General features: G+C 40.9%; 1 long non-coding RNA gene across 1 annotated transcript in view; it reads right to left on the reverse strand.

Annotated features, from left to right (window-relative positions):
* Positions 1-3,036: 3,036 nt before the first annotated feature.
* The window catches only part of LOC106991936 (uncharacterized), a 96,387-nt gene continuing 74,393 nt past the window's right edge, over positions 3,037-25,030 (reverse strand). Inside the window, exons 3-4 of the long non-coding RNA XR_003586958.3 lie at positions 12,071-12,158; positions 3,037-7,314 (exon numbers count right to left, since the gene is read on the reverse strand). This is a non-coding gene — a long non-coding RNA (uncharacterized LOC106991936). The remainder of the gene's footprint in view (positions 7,315-12,070; positions 12,159-25,030) is intronic.

The raw sequence follows: 25,030 nt of genomic DNA on the forward strand, positions 1-25,030 counted from the left end.
AGTTCTAAAGCAATTTCTCATCACCCCACTAAAAGTATTGCTTTTTACATAAAGCAACTAGATTAGAAGAATAAACAAAACCCAAAGTGAGAAAAAAAAAAGTGAGTAGAAGGGAACAAATCATAAAGATGAGAGCAGAAATAAATGAAATAGAGATCAAGAAAACAACAACAACAAAAAGAAGCCAATGAAATTAAAAGCTGGTTCTCTGAAAAGATAAACAAAATTGATAAACCTTTAGTCCGGAGAACAAGATGGCGGAGGAGTAGGTGGATGTGGAGTTCATCTCTCTCCACGGATACATCAGGAATACACCTTCAGACACAGAAGTGCATGCAGAACACCAGGTGAGAGCAGACAGGAGTACCTGACCAGAGGAAAAGAATATATAGACCCATGCAAAACTCGGTAGGAAGATGGAACTAGGGGGGAAAAAAAGGAGTGTTAGCAGGACTGGACCTGCCCTCAGTGGGTGGGGGAACTGAAGCAGGGGTCCGATCCCCACACTGGGGCAACTGTCTGAGTCAGAGGAGAAACATTTAAGGCTGAGTGTGAAACAGCTGATCTGTGGCAGCCTAAATGGAATGAGAATCAGACAGTCCTTGCTGCAGCCATAAATACCCCAGACAGGGATAAATATCCCTGTCCACCTACTCCTCCACCATCTTGTTCTTCTGACTAAAGGTTTATCAATTTTATTTATCTTTTCAGAGAACCAGGGATAGATATTTCCAGGATAGATCCCCTGGAAGGCACACCAGCTGGGAGCTGGAGTTTAGGGACTGCGGAGCAATCCCAGGGCGAGGGCTGCTGTCGACTGCACAGAAGCTAACAGAGGGGATGTGAGGGAGGTGATTGTGGTGGGAAATGCCTGCGGAGGAAAGCCAGGCAGCCATGGAAGCAAGGCGATACTGCTGAGTCACATGTACGGGGTGGAGCCATCACCATAGCCTCTCTCCCTGCCACGCCAGCATTAGCAGCTGAACAATAAAGAGGCTGGCCCATCAAATGCCTGACACACTGACCTACAGAGGAGGACCCCAGTCGGGGGGGCCCTCTATGTGCCTGAATGGGCACAGCTACTGAGAAAGACTGGCCAAAGAGGCCTTCTGATAGCCAGCTACAAGAGGCTCTAAAAAAAGACCCTGATAGGGCCATAACTCCTGCAGCGAAAGCAGTCTGTGTCCCTGCACACCAGGCACCACCAGGGTCCCTGCAAGCCAAGCAGCTGGGCCACCTTCATCCTCAACTCTCACTGGGGCAGAGCTGCCACAGGCAAAAAAAGTCTTGCATCTATGCACCCAGGGTCGCTTTGGTAGTGTCCAACTCTTTGCAACCCTGTAGACTGTTGCCTGCCAGGCTTCTCTGTCAGGGACCGGGGGTGGGGGGGGGGGTGGGGGGGTGGGGGTGGGGGGGGGGGGGGGTGGGGGGTGGGGGGGGGGGGGGGTGGGGATTCTCCAGGCAAGAATACTGGAGCGTATTAGCCAATACTGGTTGCCAAACCCTTCTAGAGCACTATATTTCCGGCTGCCCTAGCCACCAACTCCCCTGAGTACCTGGTGCTGCCAGAACCCCTGCAACCCAAGCAGCTGCACCACCTCTACACCTGGCCCTCACAGGGGCAAACCCAAGCCCTCCAGGGCAGCCTCAGGAGCAAACCCCAGTGGATGGCCCACATGCAGAGGTGGAAATAAAGCTACAATTGAAACCAGGGGCAGTGTGACTAAGGAAGAAGACCTAAAACCTTCCCACCAGTTGTACAAGCTGCAGATTAAATCCACATGATCAACTAGGCAGACTGTGTCTATGGAATATATAAAATGTCATTGAGAGCTCCTACAAAAGAAAATGCTCTAGTTCTGATAGCTGTGACATTGGAGACAAAACCACAGAGGAGTAGGACCACCTTAGAATCTGAGCTGCCCCTACAGCAGGTCCAGAGATCAGCACAGTGTTGGTGGGCATCCTAGGGAGGTGAGGTGGACTGTGACTCTCAGCAAGGGAAAGGACTCTGACAGCAGTGACCCAAGAAAAACATTTATTATTCTGTGTTTTGACTGGTTCTGTAGATTCTTTTGGATTTTTTTCTTTTTTCTCCTTTTTCTCCCCTTCTGTTGTAGTTGTTGATTTTATCGGCACTATGAAATCTAATTAAGCTTTTGAGCTTGCTTTCTTTTTTCTCTCGTTCACATTTTTTTATTGGTGTTACAAACCCCTGCCTCTTCGTTGGGCTTTTGCAGTTCTGAGCTGTTTTCCTTTTTTCTTTTCTTTTTTTAATTTCAATTTTTAATTTTTTAAACATATTATTGTTTTTTCTAAATTTATTCTTTTGTTTGCTTTTCCTACTATTCTTTTCCCCTTGCAGTTAATATGTAACATATATAAATCTTTATCTACCTCTATTTAACTTTGCATAGCTATTGTTTCTTTCTTTTCTTTCTTCTCAAACATATTTGTTAGTTTTATTTTCATTGCTTTATTCCACAATTGGCACCTTGTGTTAGTTTTGTTTTCCAGTTTGTGCTTTAGTTAGTTTTGTTCTGGTAGACATAATTTTTGTTTTCCTTTATTCACTGTGTCAATCTATTGTACTTTTGTTGGACTGTTTTGATTTTGCTTATGAGTGTATATGTGTATATTCAGTTACAAGTTTTATTGTTGTTATAAACTTCTGCATCTACTTTGGGCTTTTGCAGTTCTGTGGAGGTTTTTTTTCCCTATTTTCTTTCTTCTTCCATTTTTTTCTCTTTTTTATAATGTTAACTTTTAACTTTTTAAACCTATTATATTTTTTCTACATTTATTCCTTTGTTTGCCTTTCCTACTGTTCTTTTCCCCTTCCAGTTAATCTTTAATGTATTATAAATCCTCTTCATCTACCTCTATTTAACTTAGCATATCTATTCTTTCTTTCCTTTCCTCTCAACATATTTGTTAGTTTTGTTTTCATTGCTTTATTACCACCTTGGCACCTTGCTTTAGATTTGCTTTCTACTTCATGCTTTAGTTAGTCTTGCTATTAACTGGTAAGTATAATTTTTGATTTCCTTTGTTTGCCAGGTCAATCTATTGTACTTTATTTTTGTTGGACTGTTTTGACTTTGCTCATGTGTGTATATGTATATGTGTATATTCCATTATTTTAATTGTTATTTCCCTGATCTTATAACTGCCATTTCTCTGGGGTTCACCTTTGGTTTCCTGTTTTTGGATTTTTGTTTTAATCTCACTTAATGCCATAATAAGCCACTTATGGAATCTTCATTCCTGACCAGAGATCAAAACCTGAGTCTTTGGAGTGGGAACACTGACTCTAAGACCTTAGGTTACCAGAGAACTAACCCTCAGTTCAGTTCAGTCACTCAGTCGTGTCAAACTCTTTGTGCCCCATGCACTGCAGCACGCCAGGCCTCCCTGTCCATCACCAACTCCCAGAGTGTACTCAAACTCATGTCCCTTGAGTTGGTGATGCCATCCAACCATCTCATCCTCTGTCATCCCCTTCTCCTGCTGCCTTCAATCTTTCCCAGCATCAGGGTCTTTTCAAATTAGTTGGTTCTTCACATCAGGTGGCCAAAGTATTGGAGCTTCAGCTTCAGCATCAGTCCTTCCAATGAATAGTCAGGACTGATTTCCCTTAGGATTGACTGGTTGGATCTCCTTGCAGTCCAAGGGACTCTCAAGAGTCTTCTCCAACACCACAGTTCAAAAGCATCAATTCTTTGGCATTCAGCTTTCTTTATAGTCCAACTCTCACATCCATACATGACTACTGGAAAAACCATAGCTCTGACTAGATGGACCTTTGTTGGCAAACTAATGTCTCTGCTTTTTAATATGTTATAGAGGCAATGGCACCCCACTCCAGTACTCTTGTCTGGAAAATCCCATGGGCAGAGGAGCCTGGTGGGCTGAAGCTGACGGGATCACTAAGAGTCAGACATGACTGAGCGACTTCACTTTCACTCTCCACTTTCATTCATTGGAGAAGGAAATGGCAACCCACTGCAGTGTTCTTGCCTTGAGAATCCCAGTGACGGGGGGAGCCTGGTGGGCTGCCATCCATGGGGTCGGACAGAGTTGGACATGACTAAAGCGACTTAGCAGCAGTAGCAGCAGCAGCTAGGTTTGTCATAGCTTTTCTTCCAAGAAGCAAGCATCTTTTAATTTCATGGCTGCAGTCACCATCTGCAGTGATTTTGGAGCCCCAAAAGAAAAAGTCTCTCACTGTTTTCCCATCTATTTACCATGAAGTGATGGGACCAGATGCCATGATCTTAGTTTTCTGAATGCTGAGTTCAGAAACCAATTCTTTCACTTTCCTCAAGAGGCTCTTTAGTTCTTTGCTTTTTGCCATATGGGTGGTGTCATCTGCATATCTGGAGAAGGCAATGGCAACCCACTAGAGTACCCTTGCATGGAAGATCCCATGGACAGAGGAGCCTGGTAGGCTGCAGTCCATGGGGTCGCGAAGAGTCGGATTCGACTGAGTGACTTCACTTTCACTTTTCAGTTTCATGCATTAGAGAAGGACATGGCAACTCACTCCAGTGTTCTTGCCTGGAGAATCCCAGGGACAAAAGAGCCTGGTAGGCTGCCGTTTGTGGGGTCACACAGAGTCGGACATGACTGAAGCGACTTAGCAGCAGCAGCATCTGCATATCTGAGATTATTCATATTTCTCCTGACAATCTTGATTCCAGCTTGTGCTTCATTCCTAGGGAGTATCAAATAGTGAGAACTCACACAAAGGAAACCATCTGAAAACAAGACCCAGCATCACCCAACCAGCAGTAGCACCCTGTGCAGGATGCCTCATCTAAACAACAAACAAAACAAAAATACAAACCCAATTACCAGCAGACAGGATTACCACCTCACTCAGCCTTGACCATCAGAGGAAAAACAAACAACAAAAACTCAGCACAAATCTCACCCTATATAAAGCTTACACAAACCGCTGGACCAACCTTAGGAGGGCCGAAACCAAAAGGAAGAAAGAATTCAACCTTGAAGCCTGGGAAAAGGAGACCTCAAACACAGTAAGTTTAAAAAAAAAAAAAAAAGGCAGAGAAATACTACACAAATGAAGGAACAAACACAAGTATCCCACTATTCATTGCAGCACTATTTATAGTAGTTAGAACATGGAAGCAACCTAGATGCCCATCAACAGATGAATGGAAAAGGAAGTTGTGTTACATATACACAATGGAATATTACTCAGCCATAAAAAGGAACACATTTGAGTCATTTTTGATGAGGTGGATGAACCTAGAACCTATTATACAGAGTGAAGTGAGTCAGAAAGAGAAAGCTAAATATATTTTAATGCACATATACAGAATCTAGAAAAATAGTACTGAAGAATTTACTTACAGGGCAGCAATGGAGAAAGAGACATAGAGAATAGACTTATGGACATAGGGAGAGGAGAGGACAGGGTGAGATGTATGGACAGAGTAACTGGAAACATACATTACCATATGTAAAATAGATAGCCAATGGGAATTTGCTGTATGGCTCAGGAAACTCAAACAGGGGCTCTGTATCAACCTAGAGGGGTGGGACAGAGAGGGAGATGGGAGGGAGGTTCAAAAGGGTGGGGATATATGTATACCTATGGCTGATTCATGTTGAGGTTTCACAGAAAACAACAAAATTCTGTAAAGCAATTATCCTTCAATTTAAAAAAAAAAAAAAAAACCTTTAGTCAGACCTATCAAGAAAACAAAGGAAGGGGCTCAAATCAATAAAATCAGAAATGGAAGTTACAACAGATACCACAATAACACAAAAGATCATAAGAGACAACTACAAGCAACTACATGCCAATAAACTGGACAACCTAGAAGAAATGGACAAATTTTTAGAAAGGTAACAACCTTCCAAAACTGAACCAGGAAGAAAAAGAAAATGAAAGTCCAATAACAAGTACTCATATACAAACTGTGATTTTAAAACTTCCAACAAACAAACGTCCAGGACCAGATGGCTTCACAGGCAAATTCTATTAAACATTTACAGAAGAGTTAACCCCTGTCCTCTAAAACTCTTCCAAAAGATTGCAGAGGAAGGAGCACATCCAGACTCATTCTACGAGGCCACCATCACCCTGATACCAAAACCAGACAAAGATATGACAAGAAAAGAAAATTACAGGCCAATATAATTGATGAACACTGATGCAGAAATCCTCAACAGAATACTAGCAAACTGAACCCAATAATACAGTAAAAGGATCATGAAACACCATAATCAAGTTTAATTTATCCCAGAGATGTAAGGATTCTTCAGTATCTGCAAATCAATCAGTGTGATACACATTAACAAAGTGAAGAACAAAAACCATAAGATCATCTCAGAAGACGCAGAAAAAGCTTTTGCAAAATTCCATGCCAACTTATGATTAAAAACTCTTCAGAAAATGGGCATAGAGGGAACCTACCTCAGCATAATAAAAGCCATATATGACAAACCCACAGCTAACGTCATCCTCAATACTGAAAAACAAAGTATTTCCTTTAAGATCAGAAACGAAACAAGGATGTCCATTCTCACTACTTTTATTCAACACAGTTTTGTAAGTCAAAGCCATGAAAATCAGAGAAGACAAAAATAATAATAATAAAAGGAATCCAAGTTAGAAAAGAGGTCAAACCGTCACTGTTTACAGGTAACATGATACTTCACATTGAAAATCCTTAAGATGTTACCAGGAAACTACTAGAGGTCATCAAAGAATTCAGTAAAATTTCAGAATAAAAAAGTAATACACAGAAATTTCTTGTATTCCTATACACTAACAACAAAAGATCAGAAACAGAAATCAAGGAAACAATCCCACTTACCATGCCATCAAAAAGAATAAAATATCCAGGCAGACTTCTACACTTCCCCACAGGGGAACTAAGATCCTTCATGCCATCAGTTCAGTTCAGTTCAGTTCAGTCACTCAGTCATGTCCAACTCTCTGCGACCCCATGAATCGCAGCACACCAGGCCTCCCTGTCCATCACCAACTCCCGGAGTTCACCCAGACTCACGTCCATCGAGTCCGTGATGCCATCCAGCCATCTCATCCTCGGTCGTCCCCTTCTCCTCCTGCCCCCAATCTCTCCCAGCATCAGAGTCTTTTCCAGTGAGTCAACTCTTCACATGAGGTAGCCAAAGTACTGGAGTTTCAGCTTTAGCATCATTCCTTCCAAAGGAATCCCAGGGCTGATCTCCTTCAGAATGGACTGGTTGGATCTCCATGCAGTCCAAGGGACTCTCAAGAGTCTTCTCCAACACCACAGTTCAAAAGCATCAATTCTATGGAGTAGTAAAAAAATAAAGAAAGAAAGAATAAAATACCAAGGAATAAGCTTACCTAAGGAGGAAAAACATCTGTACTTTGAAAACTATAAGACACTAGTAAAAGAAATCGAAGATGACACAAACAGACTGAAAGATATACCATGTTCCTGGATTGGAATCAACATTGTCAAAATGACTATACTATCCAAGGCAATCTACAGATTCAATGTCATCCCTATCAAATTACCAGTGGCATTTTTCACACACCTAGAGCAAAAAAGTTTTTTAATTTGTAGGGAAACACAAATGACCCCAAATAGTCAAAGCAATCCTGGGAAAGAAAAATGGAGCTGGAGGACTATACTATATAATCTGAAGACCCTGGCTTCAGACTATACTACAAAGCTACAGCCATGTAAACAATATGGTACTGGTACAAGAATAGAAAATACAGATCAATGGAACAGGATATAAAACCCATAAATAAGCCCATGTGACCGTGATCAATTAATCTACAACAAAAGAAGCAAGAATATACAATGGAGAAAAGACAGTCTCTTCAGGAAGTAGTGGTGGGAAAACTGGACAACTACATGAAAAAGAATGAAATTAGGACATTCTCTAATACCATTCACAAAAATAAACTCAAAATGGATTAAATATCGTAATGTAAGGCCAGATACTATAAAACTCCTAGAGGAAAACAGAGGAAGAACATTCTTTGAGATAAATCACAGCAATATCTTTTGAAATCCACCTCCTAGAGTAATGAAAATAAAAACAAAAATGAACAAATGGGATCTAATTAAAATTAAAACCACCTGCACAGCAAAAGAAACCATAAACAAAATGAAAAGACAACCCACAGAATGGAAGAAAATATTTCTAAATAATATGATTGGCAAGGGGCTAATATGTAAAATATATAACAGCTCATATAACTCAACATCAGAAACACACACACACACCTGATTTTAAAAGAGGCAGAAGACCTGAACAGACATTTTTCAAATGAAGACATACAGATGGCCAATAAGTTCATGAAAAGACATCCAGCATCATTAATCATCAGAGAAATGCAATTCAAAACCACAGTGAGAAATCACCTCAAACCTGCCAGAATGGCTATCATCAAAAAGAACACAAATAACAAATGCTGGTGAGGATGTGGAGAAAAACAAATCCTCCTACATTAACAGTGAGGATGTAAATTGATGTGTCACTATAGAAAACAGTATGGAGGTTCTTCAAAAAATTAAAAATAGAACTACCATCTGGCTCAACAATTACACGCCTGGGCTGTTGATGGTGTTCAGTCACCAGGCCGTGTTCGACTCTTTGAGACCCCACGGACTGTAGCCCGCCAGGCTCCTCTGTCCATGGGATTCTCCAGGCAAGAATACTGGAATGGGTTGCCATGGGATTTTCCTGGCCCAGAGATTGAATCTGCGTCTCCTAAGGCTCCTGCATAAGGGTTCTTTACCGCTAGCACCACATGGGAAGCCCACTATACGTGTCACTCAGCCATAAAATAGAATGAAATTTTGCTATTTGCAAAAACATGCATGGACTTGGAGGGTATTAGGCTAACTGAAAAAAGGCAGAGAAAAAAAAAATACTGTATGATAAGCATTTATATGTGAAATCTAAAATATACAACAAACTACTGTATATATGATAAAAAAGAAACAGACTCCCAGATAGAGAGAACAAACTAATGGTCACCAATAGGGAGAAGAAGGGGGAAGGGGCAAGACAGTAAGGATTAAGAGGTATAAACTACCGTGTATAGAATAAATAAGCCACAAGGATACATATACAGTACAACACAGGGAATATAGCCAATATCCTATAACAACTATAAATGTAATATAACCTTTAAAAATTGTGAATCACTGTGTTATACAACTGAAACACATAAAATTGTACATTAATTATGCCTCAATTAAAAAAGCATTTGAAAAATAGATTACTTTTCAATAATTATAAAAATAATGCATTGTTAGGTCTCCATCTCCTAGACAGTTAAATGAAGAAGGCTGGACTAAATTCTCTCTCACTCTCTTAGTTCAACTGTCTTTTTCAAAATAACTCATTTATATTTTTCTCTTCTAAATATTTGCAACTTTTCTCAAAAAGAATCATTTATACATTCTTCAAATACACTATACCTATGTATGACAATGAACTCTGACATATGTTGACCTCTCACCTCTCTCCCCTTGCTACCTGGGAAATACCCAATCATCCTTCAAAAGATCAGTTTCTGTGAATCCCTCCCTCTCACTCCCCAGGTAAGAATGACTGTCTGCCCTTCTCTGTTTCCCACTGCATAAAATTTATTCCTCTGTGGCACAGATTTTAAGATACTGAGTTGTGTCTGCTGTATTCTCCCCTAACTCATCTCTTCTTTAAGGAAAATCCCCAGCCTTTAGCCAGTTCCCAAGCAAGCCATTGTACAAAACTTGAGTGATAGCAGAATAAGCAAAGTGAGTCATTGGAGAGATTAAGCCAATCGATGTTAATAGAGACATGAGCCTGAGAGGGGACTGGAGAGCAACTAGACAGACAGTACCCACCAAGTTTGTGAGACAGTCTGGGGAAACTTACAGTGAAAGAGGGTAGAACTATCAACAAATGGTGCTGAATCATTAGTTGTCCACACACAAAAATGGTACCTTGATGCCATGGCAGCTAATTCAGGTGTGAGATATAGGGGAAGGGAAGGAAATAGGCTGTTGTTTTGGCATTCTTAGAGAAACTTCCATACAGATTAAATTGTTTTTCAGTCATTTCACATTCAAGCTATTGTGTCTTTGAACATGACTGAGTGGTAAGGCTAAGGTTTTAAGCTAGTGACATCTGTCTTCTAAGTCTTAGCAATTTGTAATTATACTTTCATGTCTGTTTTCTTCTCTCACTCAAACCCAATCCTGCCTCCAGGCTCTCCTTTAGACCAAGGACTATGCCTTGTTTACCAATCTGCCCTGCCTCTATGAATGAATGATTCACTTGGAAAAGGAGACTTTCTCTGGAACCCTGCATACAATCCCCAAGCAACTTCTAGAAACATACAAACGGATACATATGGAACATTTAAGAGTGCTGGGCTCCAACAGGGATCCCCAGATGACACTGGTGGTAAATACCCTACCTGCCAGTGCAGGAGACATAAGAGATGTGGGTTCGATCCCTGAGAAGATCCCCTGGAGGAAGAAATGGCAACCCATTCCAGTATTCTTGCCTGGAGAATCCCCATAGACAGGGGAGCCTGGCAGGTTACAGTCCATAGCGTCACAGAGAGTTGGATACTGCTGAAGTGACTAAGCACTCCCGCACGGGGTCTAATGGTTTGGGTTCTCATTCCAGCTGACACTTACTAGCCATGGGAGTTGTAACTCCCTAACTCTCAGGTCCCTCAGCTGTAAAATAGTGGACATCCCCAAACTTGATATATAAAGCTGACAAGAGAACTAGATGAGATGACACACTGAATACTAAGCACAGTGCCCAACACAGACAAACACACGCTGTAGAGACACACACGTAGCATATCTAAATATATCCAAGCCTATACAGACACATTCAATTTCCATTCTGAACCTTTCCTGAGAAGTGTTCTGATCTCTTAGATATGTATATATTAAACCCAGCATTTTCTGAAGAGGAAGAGACAGTAACACTAACACACGTATTATAAATATGTTTAACTGACTGAAAGAGAGCATTGGGCACACAAAACCTAAAAATATACGCATCACTTTAAACTATTCATCCAACTTGTTTTACACTGTATACATATCTATTTGTTAGGCAAAGGTTAATAGAGAGTTTATGAAATTGGGACTGCAATTAAGTCTCCTGGGAATCTCAGTTGGAGGCCATGTCAGTTTCTATAGCAACCAAAGGCTCAGGCAAAAAGTGGGGGGAGGGGAGTTAATTTAAAGGCAAGTACATAAATACAGTTCTTGTCTACCTTGTCTTGTGAGTCCCAATAATCAACCTGTGCTGCATTTAAATTATTATAGTGATACAAAATAAAGTATAAATAAGATTAGTTTTTCACTTCCTAGAATTAAATACATTTTTGCAAAATGCTTAAAGGTGATTTTAATTTTTTAAAAATATACCACTTCTCAGTTTATGAAGTGCATCGAGTAAATCTCAAATTCCTCAGGGGGAAAAATAGCAGAGATTAAAACAACAGAACAAGATGTCCGGGATGATTAGCGTATACTGTGAATAATCTTCTCAACACCAGCTAATTAGGTTTTACTTATGATCTCAGAAATTGCAATCAGGCTAAAGGGAGAAAATGTGAAGATGGGTTTCCTGTGACAAACGTCATAAACCACTGAATTGAAGAAGACCTTAAGTGTTCACCTAGTCAAAAACCTTGATTTTTATCACCAAAAACACTTACTTTGAGAAATTAAGTCCGTTCCCTAATTTAGGTGAGGGAACCGGTTACCAGCAGAACCATGGTCAGAATCTGAAATCCCTGACTACAGCTTGTACTGTAGTCTACATTCCACTCCTCTCCTTCACTTTTCACATGCAAAACTTCAGGACACACCCAACCAAGTAGTTTCCAACTGTTGAGCTCTATGATCCCTAGATTACTGCAGATGATCTCATGTGTTTTGTAAAACCAAATGAATTTCATTTCAGCACACTTAACCTAAATTCTTAATTTCATTCACATTTAGCAAGCAACTTCAGCTTTGCTATTTAAATTAAAAAAAACCACTTTATCGAAGTTGTTATTTACCTGTTTAATCTGACAGGCCAGAGGACCCATATTCATTGGCAGCCACATGCTCCTGTGTGTATCCCATGTAGTCTGTGTTAAAAGAAACCTGAAAGAGAGAGGCAACCAGAGAAATTGACATAAGATCCACATAAGATATTAATAAAAAATAGGGAACTTCCCTGGAGGTCCAGAGGTTAAGACTCTGCACTTCAATTATATGGGGTGTGGGCTCAATCCCTGGCCAGGAAGCTGAGGTCCCATATACCACTTAGTGCAGCCAAAAAATAACCAAAAAATAAAAAAGACATCATGGCTGTTCCGAATCCAAGTCTCAAAAGGAAATCTTACAAATAGAAATCTTCCCCATGCTTTTAAAACAGTGTTTTGGTTACATTTTCTGTGGTATTGTACTGGAGTGGGGTGCCATTGCCTTCTCCAGTGAGAACCTAGAGACTGTGATAAAATAAATGAGGATGAGTTGCAGAAAGAAAGAACTATCTAAACAGTGGCTGAAGTGAAAATTCCAGGCTCATTTGACTGGATTCCTTCTCAGGGCTCTCTCCATTGACCTTGAAAAGCGCCTGCTGTCTACAGAAACAGGATTTCTCAGTAGCATCCATATCACAGAATGTTTGAGATTGTTACAGGAACTTGGTGGGGAAGAACCAAGCCTTGTAGTAGTTAAATTGAGGATTAGGAACACAGAGCAGCTAAAGATTCTTGAAAAATTCAGGAAAATTCTACTGCATTGTCTCAAATTTTCATTCTGTAATCTCAAGTGATTTCTTTGTAAAGGGAAGATAAAATGGTATAAGGAAAAATAGAACAGGATCATAATTCAGCCAACACTGTTAAAAGAATGAACTCCTGCGACTCTCCCAAGGTTTACATTAAATGAAATCTGAAACTCATTTTGTTTCAAATAAATTTAATAGATTCCACGGTGGACAATTCATGGTGATTTCTCTGGGTCTCTGCATACATGTAAAGAGGGTATTTGGTGCAAGTGACGGGACAGCATATTCAAAAGCAGAGACATTACTTTGCCAACAAAGGTCCATCTAGTCAAGGCTATAGTTTTTCCAGTAGTCATGTATGGATGTGAGAGTGGAACTATAAAGAAAGCTGAGCAACAAAGAATTGATGCTTTTGAACTGTGGTGTTGGAGAAGACTCTTGAAAGTCCCTTGGACTGCAAGGAGATTCAAATAGTCCATCCTAAGGAGATCAGTCCTGGCTGTTCATTGGAAACACTGATGTTGAAGCTGAAACTGCAATACTTTGGCCACCTGATGTGAAGAGCTGACTCTTTTGAAAAGATCCTGATGCTAGGAAAGATTGAGGGTGGGAGGAGAAGGGGACGACAGAGAATGAGATGGTTGGATGGCATCACCAACTCAATGGACATGAGTTTGGGTAAACTCTGGGAGTTGGTGATGGACAGGGAGGTGCCGGGGTCCAGCCCCGGTGGATCCAGGGTAATTCAAAGGTGGGGACGGAGTCGGCATCCTGGAAAAAACTTATTTAATTGCAGATATAGCGAGAGATTAGAAACAGATAGTGTAGTAGGAAAATTAATGGAGAAGAGAGGCTGAATAACTGGTTTACGTGGAATACTAGTCACCACCTACGTAGGCCACAGGCGTCTTTCCATTCTCCCAAGGAAGAGGAGGCACTGAGGCCTCCCCGGTCCGATCTTAGAAGCCCCGGCAAAGTCAGTAGGCTTGGTGGGTACCCTAGTACCAGATGGGAATTTAGCCAGGAAAATGGGGAGCGAGAAAGAAACAACACAGGGGAATCAGTCTTTCCAGAAACTGATCCGATTTCTTTATTTTTCAGGTTTGTTTATATACCTTTTTGTTATACATAGGGATGGATACAGAGTCACACGGGGGTCAGCAGACCTGACCCTTGTCACAATCAGGTGCTTCATATAAAATTATACAAAGGTCTTATGAGTTTCATCATCTTCTAGCCATGAGGTCTGCTGACATTTTATGGCCCTTTCTGATACCGGTCAGTTAACCACAAAACTTATTTTTCCAGGGGTGATTTTTTCTTAAATCAGGTGCCACCCTCCAAATAAAGTTGCATTCCTATAGGATGAGGGTGTAGTGAGTTACAATCAAGAAAGGAATTTACTTAACCTAAGGTTTAACATGATTAATCTTAAAGGTTAATACTTATTTCTCCTATATGCTAGTTATATTCATTATAAGGGCAAGGAATATGGAGATTTAGCAGCAAACATCAGCCTAACAAATGAAAACCCTTCACCAATGTTCCCTTTACGATCTATTTAGTCTTAAGATAGTGATAAAGTTACATTTTTGCATAGCAAGGACAGTGATTTATAACAAAAAAAGTTATAAAAAGTTCAGTAATCTATAACAAAAGAGAAAATTCATTAACTCAAAAAGTCTAGTATTGCTAACATCAAAAAACTACTATATTTCCTTTTCTTTATTCCAAACACATTGATTAATATATTCTCAGGTGCCTAAGGATATGGAGGCCTGGCAGCAATCATTGACTCATCAATGAAAAAAGCCCTATGCTAATACTCCAAACTCTCTGTGCTGTTTATGGTTGAGAGGTTGTCACACAAGCTAGTCTGTCAGCAGAGAGGCTTGACCTGAGACATCCTTGTCACACCCAGGGCAGGGAATTAGCAGTAATTATTGGCATGACAAATGAAGAAAAAACCCTTCACCAATATAATTCCTAATCAACCCACTATACTATACTAATAATTTTCTAACTTCTCAAAAGAGTCTGTATTTAGAAAGTTTTAAAGCATCCCGTGCCTCTCACAGTTGGGAGGCTGTAAACAATCACGTGTGGCCGGACGAGCCTGATCAGGCAGGCCAGAGAACCTTCAGAGTTCGTAAGTTGAAACACTCCTGTCACACCCAGGAATTTTTATTAACTTGGAGCTGCAAGTTAACTCCTTCTCCGAGAGAAATGGTTATGGGGGAGAGCTCCCGTAAAGTACTCTGGTTTTGGGGCTAGATGCTCGGGAACAAGGGGTTTCCTGAGGCTTGATCACGCCTTTGCATATGTCAAGCTTCCTTCCTCATGACCTTATGCCATGGGTGGAGTTCCTCACACTGGCCCCCGGCAGGGAGGCCTGGCATGCTGCGGTTCATGGGGTCGCAAAAGAGTAGGACACGACTGAGCGACTGAACCGAACTGAAGGGACAGATGGCTGGACCAGAATCTTGTCCATCTCTAATATTTTGAGACTAAAGTGTACAAATAAGATGCTGTACTCATCTCTACATACCATTCTCTCTGAACTTTTGTCTTCTCATTCACAAAATGGAGATAATCCCAGCCAAGCATACCTCACAATGTTATGTGGATGAAATGAGGTTGTGATTGGAAATTTTGATTTATCGTGAAACTTACCCCAGGTGATTAAGTGGATGTAATAGCCAGTGTGCTTGCCCTCCCTCTATGTACTTCTAAAGGACCCCCAACAGCCTCTACTAAACAGGTGGCCATGTTTTTTCATGTAACCCTACTGACTTTCACATTCTCATTCAGATGATGCAAAGGACCACCACTCCAAGGTCTAGGCAAAGACCTGGATGGCCCTGCTCACAAAAAGAAACTAGATAAATCAGACTAACTTTCCCAGAAATTTGAACCAAAACACATAGTTTTAAAAAGTAGTGTGTGAGCAGAGGGAACTGTAGCAAAAAGGTCCAAATGGACTGAACTGGTCAAGAAGCAGGAAGTATGAGGAAAGAGAAGTCAGTTGGTATCAGAACAGAAAAGAGATGTGAGGAGGGTAACTGAATTCCACTGAGAGCAAAACACTGGAGTAAAGACCCAGGAGATGTCACCACCAGATCTCTCCAAAGCTTGCAGGAAATGTGACTCACCAATCCTGTTTATCTTACTTCCTAAAGAGTCCTCTTGGTCTCCTCCACTGCTATTTTGGTTCTTTGTTATATTCATAAAGTTATTTATTCAAGTTATTGATTCAGTTCAGTTAAGTTCAGTCGTTCAGTCGTGTCCTTCTCTTTGCAACCCCATGAATTGCAGCACACCAGGCTTCCCTGTCCATCACCAACTCCCAGAGTTCACTCAAACCCATGTCCATCGAGTCGGTGATGCCATCCAGCCATCTCATCCTCTGTCGTCACCTTCTCCTCCTGCCCCCAATCCCTCCCAGCATCAGAGTCTTTTCCAGTGAGTCAACTGTTCGCTTAAGGTGGCCAAAGTTCTGGAGTTTCAGCTTTTGCATCATTCCTTCCAAAGAAATCCCAGGGCTGATCTCCTTTAGAATGGACTGGTTGGATCTCCTTGCAGTCCAAGGGACTTTCATGAGTCTTCTTCAACATCACAGTTCAAAAGCATCAATTCTTCAGCACTCAGCTTTCTTCACAGTCCAACTCTCACATCCATACATGACTACTGGAAAAACCATAGACTTGACTATATGGACCTTTGTTGGCAAAGTAATGTCTTTGCTCTTGAATATGCTATCTAGGTTGGTCATAACTTTCCTTCCAAGGAGTAAGCATCTTTAAATTTCATGGCTGTAATCACCATCTGCAGTGATTTTGGAGCCCAAAAATACAAAGTCTGACACTGTTTCCACTGTTTCCCCATCTATTTCCCATGAAGTGATGGGACTAGATGCCATGATCTTTGTTTTCTGAATGTTGAGCTTCAAGCCAACTTTTTCACTCTCCTCTTTTACTTTCATCAAGAGGCCTTTTAGTTCCTCTTCACTTTCTGCCATAAGGGTGGTGTGATCTGCATATCTGAGGTGATTGATATTTCTCCCAGCAATCTTGATTCCAGCTTGTGCTTCATCCAGCCCAGCACTTCTCATGATGTACTCTGCACAGAAGTTAAATAACCAGGGTGACAATATACAGGCTTGATGTACTCCTTTTCCTATTTGGAACCAGTCTGTTGTTCCATGTCCAGTTCTAACTGTTGCTTCCTGACCTGCAAACAGGTTTCTCAAGAGGCAGGTCAGGTGGTCTGGTATTCCCATCTCTTGAATTTTCCACAGTTTATTGTGATCCACACAGTCAAAGGCTTTGGCATAGGCAATAAAGCAGAAATAGATGTTTTTCTGGAACTCTCTTGCTTTTTCCATGATCCAGCAGATGTTGGCAATTTGATCTCTGGTTCCTCTGCCTTTTCTAAAACCAGCTTGAACATCTGGAAGTTCATGGTTCACATATTGCTGAACCTTGGCTTGGAGAATTTTGAGCATTACTTTACTAGCACGGGAGATGAGTACAGTTGTGCAGTAGTTTGAGCATTCTTTGGCATTGCCTTTCTTTGGGATTGGAATGAAAACTGACCTTTTCCAGTCCTGTGGCCACTGCTGAGTTTTCCAAATTTGCTGGCATATTGAGTGCAGCACTTTCACAGCATCATCTTGCAGGATTTGAAACAGCTCAACTGGAATTCCATCACCTCCACTAGCTTTGTTTGTAGTGACGCTTTCTAAGGTCCACTTGACTTCACATTCCAGGATGTCTGGCTCTAGGTGAGTGATCACACCATCATGATTATCTTGATCGTGAAGATCTTTTTTGTACAGTTCTTCTGTGTATTCTTGCCACCTCTTCTTAATATCGTCTGCTTCTGTTAAGTTATTGATTAATAACCCCTAACCACTCAAACTAAATTACCTTCTTAAGAGTTTAAGCAAACAAACTGACTCAAATTGGGCAGTACCTCCTAAGTGGTTAGGAGGGCCCATGAATAGGAACCTGGAGAGAAATTTCATAGAGGAAAGGCAGAATCAAAGTAAGGCAATTGTTAATTATAGCTTAAATTATACCTTAAAGCCTGGCTGGCTGTTTATGATTTGGCTGTTCTTGGTGTTTTGATTTCAAAACCTTGAGGTGATTACAAGCTGAGATTTTGGTTTGCTTATGTAGGCTGCCAAGGCATTAGAGCCACCTCAATCTAATGGCCTCCTTGTTTATTTAACAATTCCCGGCTTTGGATCATCCACTCCTATGTGAGAGACTGGCCCCAAATGTGCTATTAGCATCACTATAAGTCTCTAACAGAGTTAAGTTCCTCTTTCCTCACTGCAAAACTCATAGGTTATGATAAATCTGTGGAAAAACTGTTTTTGCTGTTTATCTCGTTGTTCATCTTGCTTTGGTTTCACTAAGCACAGTAAGACCATCTGATTTACTGCTGATGGTTATGAACATGCATTTAGGATCTTCGGCAGAACATAGAGCACCATGGAGACAATGATGAAAACTGTTAGGAGGATAATACCAAGAGGCTGAAGTACACTCCTCAGCCAGGAACCCCATGAATCAAATCACTTGGTTATCAAATAAATCAAAGAATGCACCCAAAGGGGCATCAACCTCCTGTAGCCAAGTGGTTTGTTTGTTATCTTTTTTTGTATTTGCTACAATATCAGAGGTGTTGATCCATCAGGTTATATTCCACAGCACATACTATTTCTTGTTCAGTCAATAAATAATAAGACAATTCTATTCTCTAAAATCACCTTAAAAAGAAAATATAAGGACTTCTATTGTGCAGCTATGGCCTTAGCAGCAATAGCTGCCAGAGTTAAGGTACATTGTCTTCTTGTGTATTAAAAGAAAGAAAAAAAGCAAGTTAGCAAAAAAAGCAAGTTCAGTTCAGTCGCTCAGTCGTGTCCGACTCTTTGTGACCCCATGAATCGCAGCACGCCAGGCCTCCCTGTCCATCACCATCTCCCAGAGTTCACTCAGACTCACTCCATCGAGTCCGTGATGCCATCCAGCCATCTCATCCTCGGTCGTCCCCTTCTCCTCCTGCCCCCAATCCCTCCCAGCATCAGAGTCTTTTCCAATGAGTTAACTCTTCACATGAGGTGGCCAAAGTACTGGAGCTTCAGCTTTAGCATCATTCCTTCCAAAGAAATCCCAGGGTTGATCTCCTTCAGAATGGACTGGTTGGATCTCCTTGCAGTCCAAGGGACTCTCAAGAGTCTTCTCCAACACCACAGTTCAAGGAAGAAATATTTTACACTGGAGATGAAGACTTTGATCCATGATCTTGGAAGAACTGTCTACCACAAGATGCTGTCTGCTTCTGAAGAGGAACTGTCCTAGTCACTTAAATTTAGATCTCCAACCAGTATGCACTTCCAAATCTGGAGGACCCCTTTTTAATTGGGGAATATGGACACAAGGCTCAAATTTCTGCCAAATCTCTGGCGGGTAGTGAGGAGGATCTGGTAAGGTCACTTCCAAAAAGATTCTGGGGCAGTCTTTGTTCTTAGTGATTCCATAAAAGAAGGGTGGAAGAATACTGGAAGTGTAAGTTTGCAGAGTTGTAGCCAGATATATGAGAAAGCTAGAATTCAGGATTTAGTTCAGTTTACAGATATATAATAAAATGTTAAAGACAATGAACAAAGCTAGAATCTGATAAATACAAGTTTATGTTACAACATTTTATTTAAATATTCTTTCCTCTACAGTCATCATCAAATCTATCAAAAATAATCACAGTAAGACTAATCTGTTTGCAAAATAAGCCTAGTCTCATTAAATTTGACCTGATTAATCACTTAAATGTAGTACCATATAAGCATTTTAAAATCTGCTTTTCTAGGACCTTTCAGAAGGAATCGTAGATTGGACTTTTTAAAAAGCCTTCTCAGGCTAAGAAGCCAAGCCAAGAATTCACCATCAGACTCCATCTGAAATACTACAGATCTTGGCAAATTCCTCTCTTTTCATGGTGCTTAAAATATTCTGATGTTCACTGGCTTACTAAGAAGTGACTTTCCTTACTTATGGGGTAAGGCTGCCAGGAACCCTCTACGCAAGGTACCAGGCCAGGTTTTTCTAAGGTGCTTTTATTGACTTCATAAAATCAACCTTAGTTACTCAAAACTATCTGGTCATATCTGACGTTATGCATATTCTCAAATATGACATTCCAGTCAAAAAGCCTTAATGATACAACCAATGATTCCAATTGTCTCCTGTTACAAGTAGCACAGATTCCTACTGAACTTATGCAAATAACTATAGTGCCATAAAAATAAGAATACTCAATAAGCTTCTGAATTCTGGAGGGATCAAATAGGGAGAAAAGGTAGATGTTTCGGTTTCATTTATAAAAATATACTTTACAAAATTACTGGAGGTCATATACAGCTTAAGAGAAAAGAAAATGACTTTAGGGTTTGCCTGGTGGCTCAGTGTTACCACCATTGTCTTGCCTCCATCTGCCCATGCAGGAGACCTGGGTTTGATCCCTGATCCAGGAAGATCTCACATGCCATGGAGCAACTAAACCCATACACCACAACAATTGAGCTCTGCTCCAGAGCATGGGAGCTGCAACTACTGAGCCCATGTGCTACAACAACTGAAACTCGAGTGCCCTAGAGTCTGTGCTCCACAAGAGAAGACACCACCATGAGCAGCTTGTGCACTGCAACTAAAGAAAAGCCCACACAGCCATGAAGACCCATGACATCCATAAATTGAGTAATTAATTAAATTAAAAATTGGATGACTCTTTTAAAAGAGAAAAGAAAATGATTTCATTAAATCCGGGAAACTAGAGAGCTAGAGAGAAGAGATCAAAATGGTAGAGCAGGAGGGTGCTGAGCTCACCCACCCCCCAAGAATGCATTAAAAATAAATCTACATGTGGAAAGAGAGAACAAAGAAGGAGGTAGGGTGAGTGGTGGCATGGAGACACAGTGACTGCAACACAATATTTGAATTTCCAATTTTGTCTTGAAAAAGCAAGTCAATCTCAAGATGGCTCTATAATCTCCATGGCTACAGGTGACTTGTCAAAAGGCTCCTCTTCTATGTCTTTAGACATAAAGCCCTATGGCTACATGAGACTTTAGCACTGAAATTAATCTCTCACGTTTGGAAGGCAAGAGTGGGCAAATTAACCAATGTGCAAGGCTAAGCAGGTTGAACTTCACAGGCCAAAGAGCAAATGATGTCAGCAACAGCAATGTTTCTCATCATCCTCTTCCCAAGATCCTGTTCAATACATTATGAGTGTCCTTTACGGGACTGCTTTTGTAACGTCCATTTATCAAATACATTGTACTATTAAAAATATGCTTCTACATGCAGAGCAAATTTCAATGAAAACAAAATGGAGACTGGCTGAATTACTCCTGTACAATCAAGGCTGTAAAGAAAGATCAGCATGGTGTCAGGGTAGGAAGGGAAGAGAAGCAATCAGGTCAAGATCTGTGCCCCTGGCAGGGGACACATGAGAGAAGATGGATTACAATGTGGGTTTAGAGATCTTCCACAGGGAGTGAGCAGTTAAAAACCACATATCAGGCTCCCAGCCTTGCAGTTCAAAACCAGGAAGACAAGTCACCTTAGCTGTTTCACAAACCAGCAGGACTAACAAGATTGTTAGAAACCTAGACTCTATTTGTGAAAAGTGCACAAACGCTTGTTTAATCCCAGGTGCAAGGTGGAGGAAGCAGATTGAAACAGCCTGGGACTCAGATCACCCCAGCATGCACACCAGCAAACCAAGTACCCACTTCGGCCCTCTAGCACTGGCACAGCTCACTAGGATAAAGAGCACCACTGCCAAGGATAGTGTGTAGTAGGGGACTGGAGTTGGATTGGACCTGGCACTACCACTAAACAGGGAGAGGGTGGTCATTACTGGCATCTGTAGAGGCATCAGGTTGGAGGTGGTCTAGATCTCTGGAAAGTGTGCCAGGACTAACTCAGCACACAATAAGGACCACACTGAACACCTGCTCTGGACCCCCAGCACCAGTGCTGCTCCACAGTGGGGCAAAAGTGCCGACATTGGGGTGGGGAGTGCACATTCCTTCTAAGAGGGGATGGAAACCACTCAGAACAAACCTAAGTGCTCTGTTCCAGGACCTTGAGACTCCCACTCCACCTCTAACACACTGGTGTCAGGAACTGAGCACGGGAGAATCTGGCTCTGACTCTACCCCCTCCCTCTCTAGCCTACCTTCCCCAAGGCGACAGCTGCCAGCATATCCTGGGGGAAGACAGGATGCTTGTTCATCTCCCTTAATAAAGCCATTGGGCACAAACAGACTATTTAGGGATGTTCCCACACAAGACACCCCTTCAAGACTGGGACAGGTAACTGTTTCACCTTATTTCATAGAGACATACAAAGTCAATCAAAGTGAGAACACAGATGCATTTGTTTCAAATGAAAGTGAAAGTGAAGTTGCTCAGTCGTGTCCAACTCTTTGTGACCCTGTGGACTGCAGCCTACCAGGCTCCTCCATCCATGGGTTTCTCCAGGCAAGAATACTAGAGTGGGTTGGCATTTCCTTCTCGGGGGGATCTTCCCAACCCAGGGACTGAACCGAGGTCTCCTGCATTGCAGGCAGATGCTTTACCCTCTGAGCAATGAAAGAACAATTTAAAAAACAAACAAAAAAAAAACTGGAAAAAAGAAAAACTAAATGAAAAGGAGATAAGAAGGCAGGGATAGCAATTCTATGTCAGACAAAATAGACTTTAAAACAATGTCTATAACTTTATACTATATACTATACTACACAAAGTATATAATTTTATTTTATAAAGTATATAAGACAAAAAAGGGCCTTATACTAAAAGGGATCAGTACAAGAATAGTACATCACACTTGTTAACATATATGCATCCAGTATAGGAGCACCTAAATATACAAAGCAAACAGTAACAGGTACAATGGGAGAAACTGACGATAATACAATAACAGTAGGGAACTTTAACACCCCCCTTACATCAGTGGACAGATCATCCAGACAGATAATAAGACAACAGTGGTCTTAAGTGATACATTATACCCGCTGAAATTAATATATAGAGAGACAGAGAGCAAGACAGAGACAGAGAGACTGAGAAACAGAGAGAGAAAGAGAGAGAGAACATTCCATCCTAAACAGCAGAATAGATATTCTTTTCAAGTGCACAAGCAATGTTCTCCAGAATAGATCACATGCTAGGTCACCAGTCTCAACAAATGTAGAAAGACAGAAATTGTAGCAAGCATTTTTTCTTTTCAAGACACAACGGTATAAAACTAGAAATCAATCACAGAAAGAATAGGAAAAACACAAACACTTGGAGACTAAAGAACAGAGTATTAAAAAATGAGAGTCAATGAAGACATCAAAGAGGAAATTAGAAAGATACCTTGAGACACATGACTATGAATACACAATTTTCTAAAATCTATGGGATACAGCAAAAGCAGTTTCAAGAGAGAAGTTCATCAGAATATAGGCCTTCCTCAAGAAACAAGAAAAATCTCAAACCGCCTAACCTATCATCTAAAAGAATTAGAAAAAAAAGAACAAAGGCCAAAGTCAGCAGAAGGAAGGAAACATAAAGGTTAAAAAGGAAACAAATGAAATAGAGACTAAAAAATAGAAAAAACAATGAAACCAGGAGCTTCTTTTGAAAATGAAATCAGTCATGTCTGACTCTTTGCAACCCCTTGGCCTGAAGCCTACCAGGTTCCACCATCCATGGGATTCTCCAGGCAAGAGTACTGGAATGGGTTGCCATTCCCTTCTCCAGAGGATCTTCCTGACCCAGGGACCAAACCCAGTTCTCCCTCATTGCAGGCAGACACTTTACTCTCTGGGCCACCAGGGAAACCAAAAAAATTAATAAACCTTTAGCCAGGCTCATCAAGAGGAAAAGAGAGAAATAAAAAATAAAACTTGAAGGAAGAGAAATAACAACTGATACCACAGAGACACACACACAAAAAAATCATAAAAGAATACTAAGAACAGTTATATTCCAACAAACTGGACAATCTAGAAGAAATGGGAAATTTTCTAGAAACACACAACTTGCTAAGACTAAATCAGGAAGAAACAGACTTAACAAACTGATCATTGGTAGTGAAAATGAATTTGTAATAAAACTCCCACCAAACAAGTCCTCCATCGTGACTGCTGTAATTCAAGACAATCTTTGGTACAGTTAACCTGTTTGTTCAGCCTTATACCAAAATTTTATTCATCTGAGGCCTCACACTGACCCCAGTTCAAGTCAGACACAGTTTAACCTTGCACCCAGTCCAGTTTTTAAGTTGGAACCAATCCAAATCCAGACCCAGTTCGCCCTTAGCTAGTTTCCAGGATCAATCCAAAAAGGAAATGCTCAAATAGTCTGAAAGCTCATATTGCAAAAGCTGTGGACCTACTCTCCAAGATCCGAGAAGTTCTTACCCATGACCTCCAGAGACAGCAAGCAAGAATTAAGCAGGTACCCACACCTGTTGCTTATTGCTCCTAGGGACCAACTGGGTCTCCTTTAATTTCTTTTTCTGATGCCACAACTGCTAAAAGATAAACTGAGGCATATTAAGAGTTTTAAGAGTTTATCTGAGCAAAATTTGATTCAAATCAGGCAGAGGCAAACCAGAAGTGGTGAAGAACACTCCTAAACATAAATTCTTAAACCTACTTACAGGAGCTAATTTGAATAGGTTTCCATAACCAAAGAGTCACAAATTTACAAAAACTAAAACCTTCACACTTGCCTCAGAAAAATGGCATTACTTAAATATTGTAGTAACACTTGATTTGACTGCCCAGATTTGTGTAATATTCTTCTCCCTTATAAGCAACACATACTTACATGCAGACATACACACGTACGCCCCTATACTATTGCCTTAAGTTTCCAGAATCAATATATCATATGCTAGACAAATAATTTTTACCCCATTTAGGGAGGTAATACACTAATTGGCTAAAAGTGAAGTTGCTCAGTCGTGTCCGACTCTTTGCGATCCCATGGACTGTAGTCTACCAAGCTTCTCTGTCCATGGGATTTTCAAGGCAAGAGTACTGGAGTGGGTTGCCATTTCCTTCTCCAAGGGATCTTCCTGACCCAGAGATCGAACCCAGGTCTCCTGCATTGCAGGCAGACGCTTTACCCTCTGAGCCACCAGGGAAAGGCCAATTCATTAAAAGGGATCT

Source organism: Ovis aries, chromosome 25 (assembly GCF_016772045.2).
Source record: "Ovis aries strain OAR_USU_Benz2616 breed Rambouillet chromosome 25, ARS-UI_Ramb_v3.0, whole genome shotgun sequence".
NCBI lineage: Eukaryota > Metazoa > Chordata > Mammalia > Artiodactyla > Bovidae > Ovis > Ovis aries.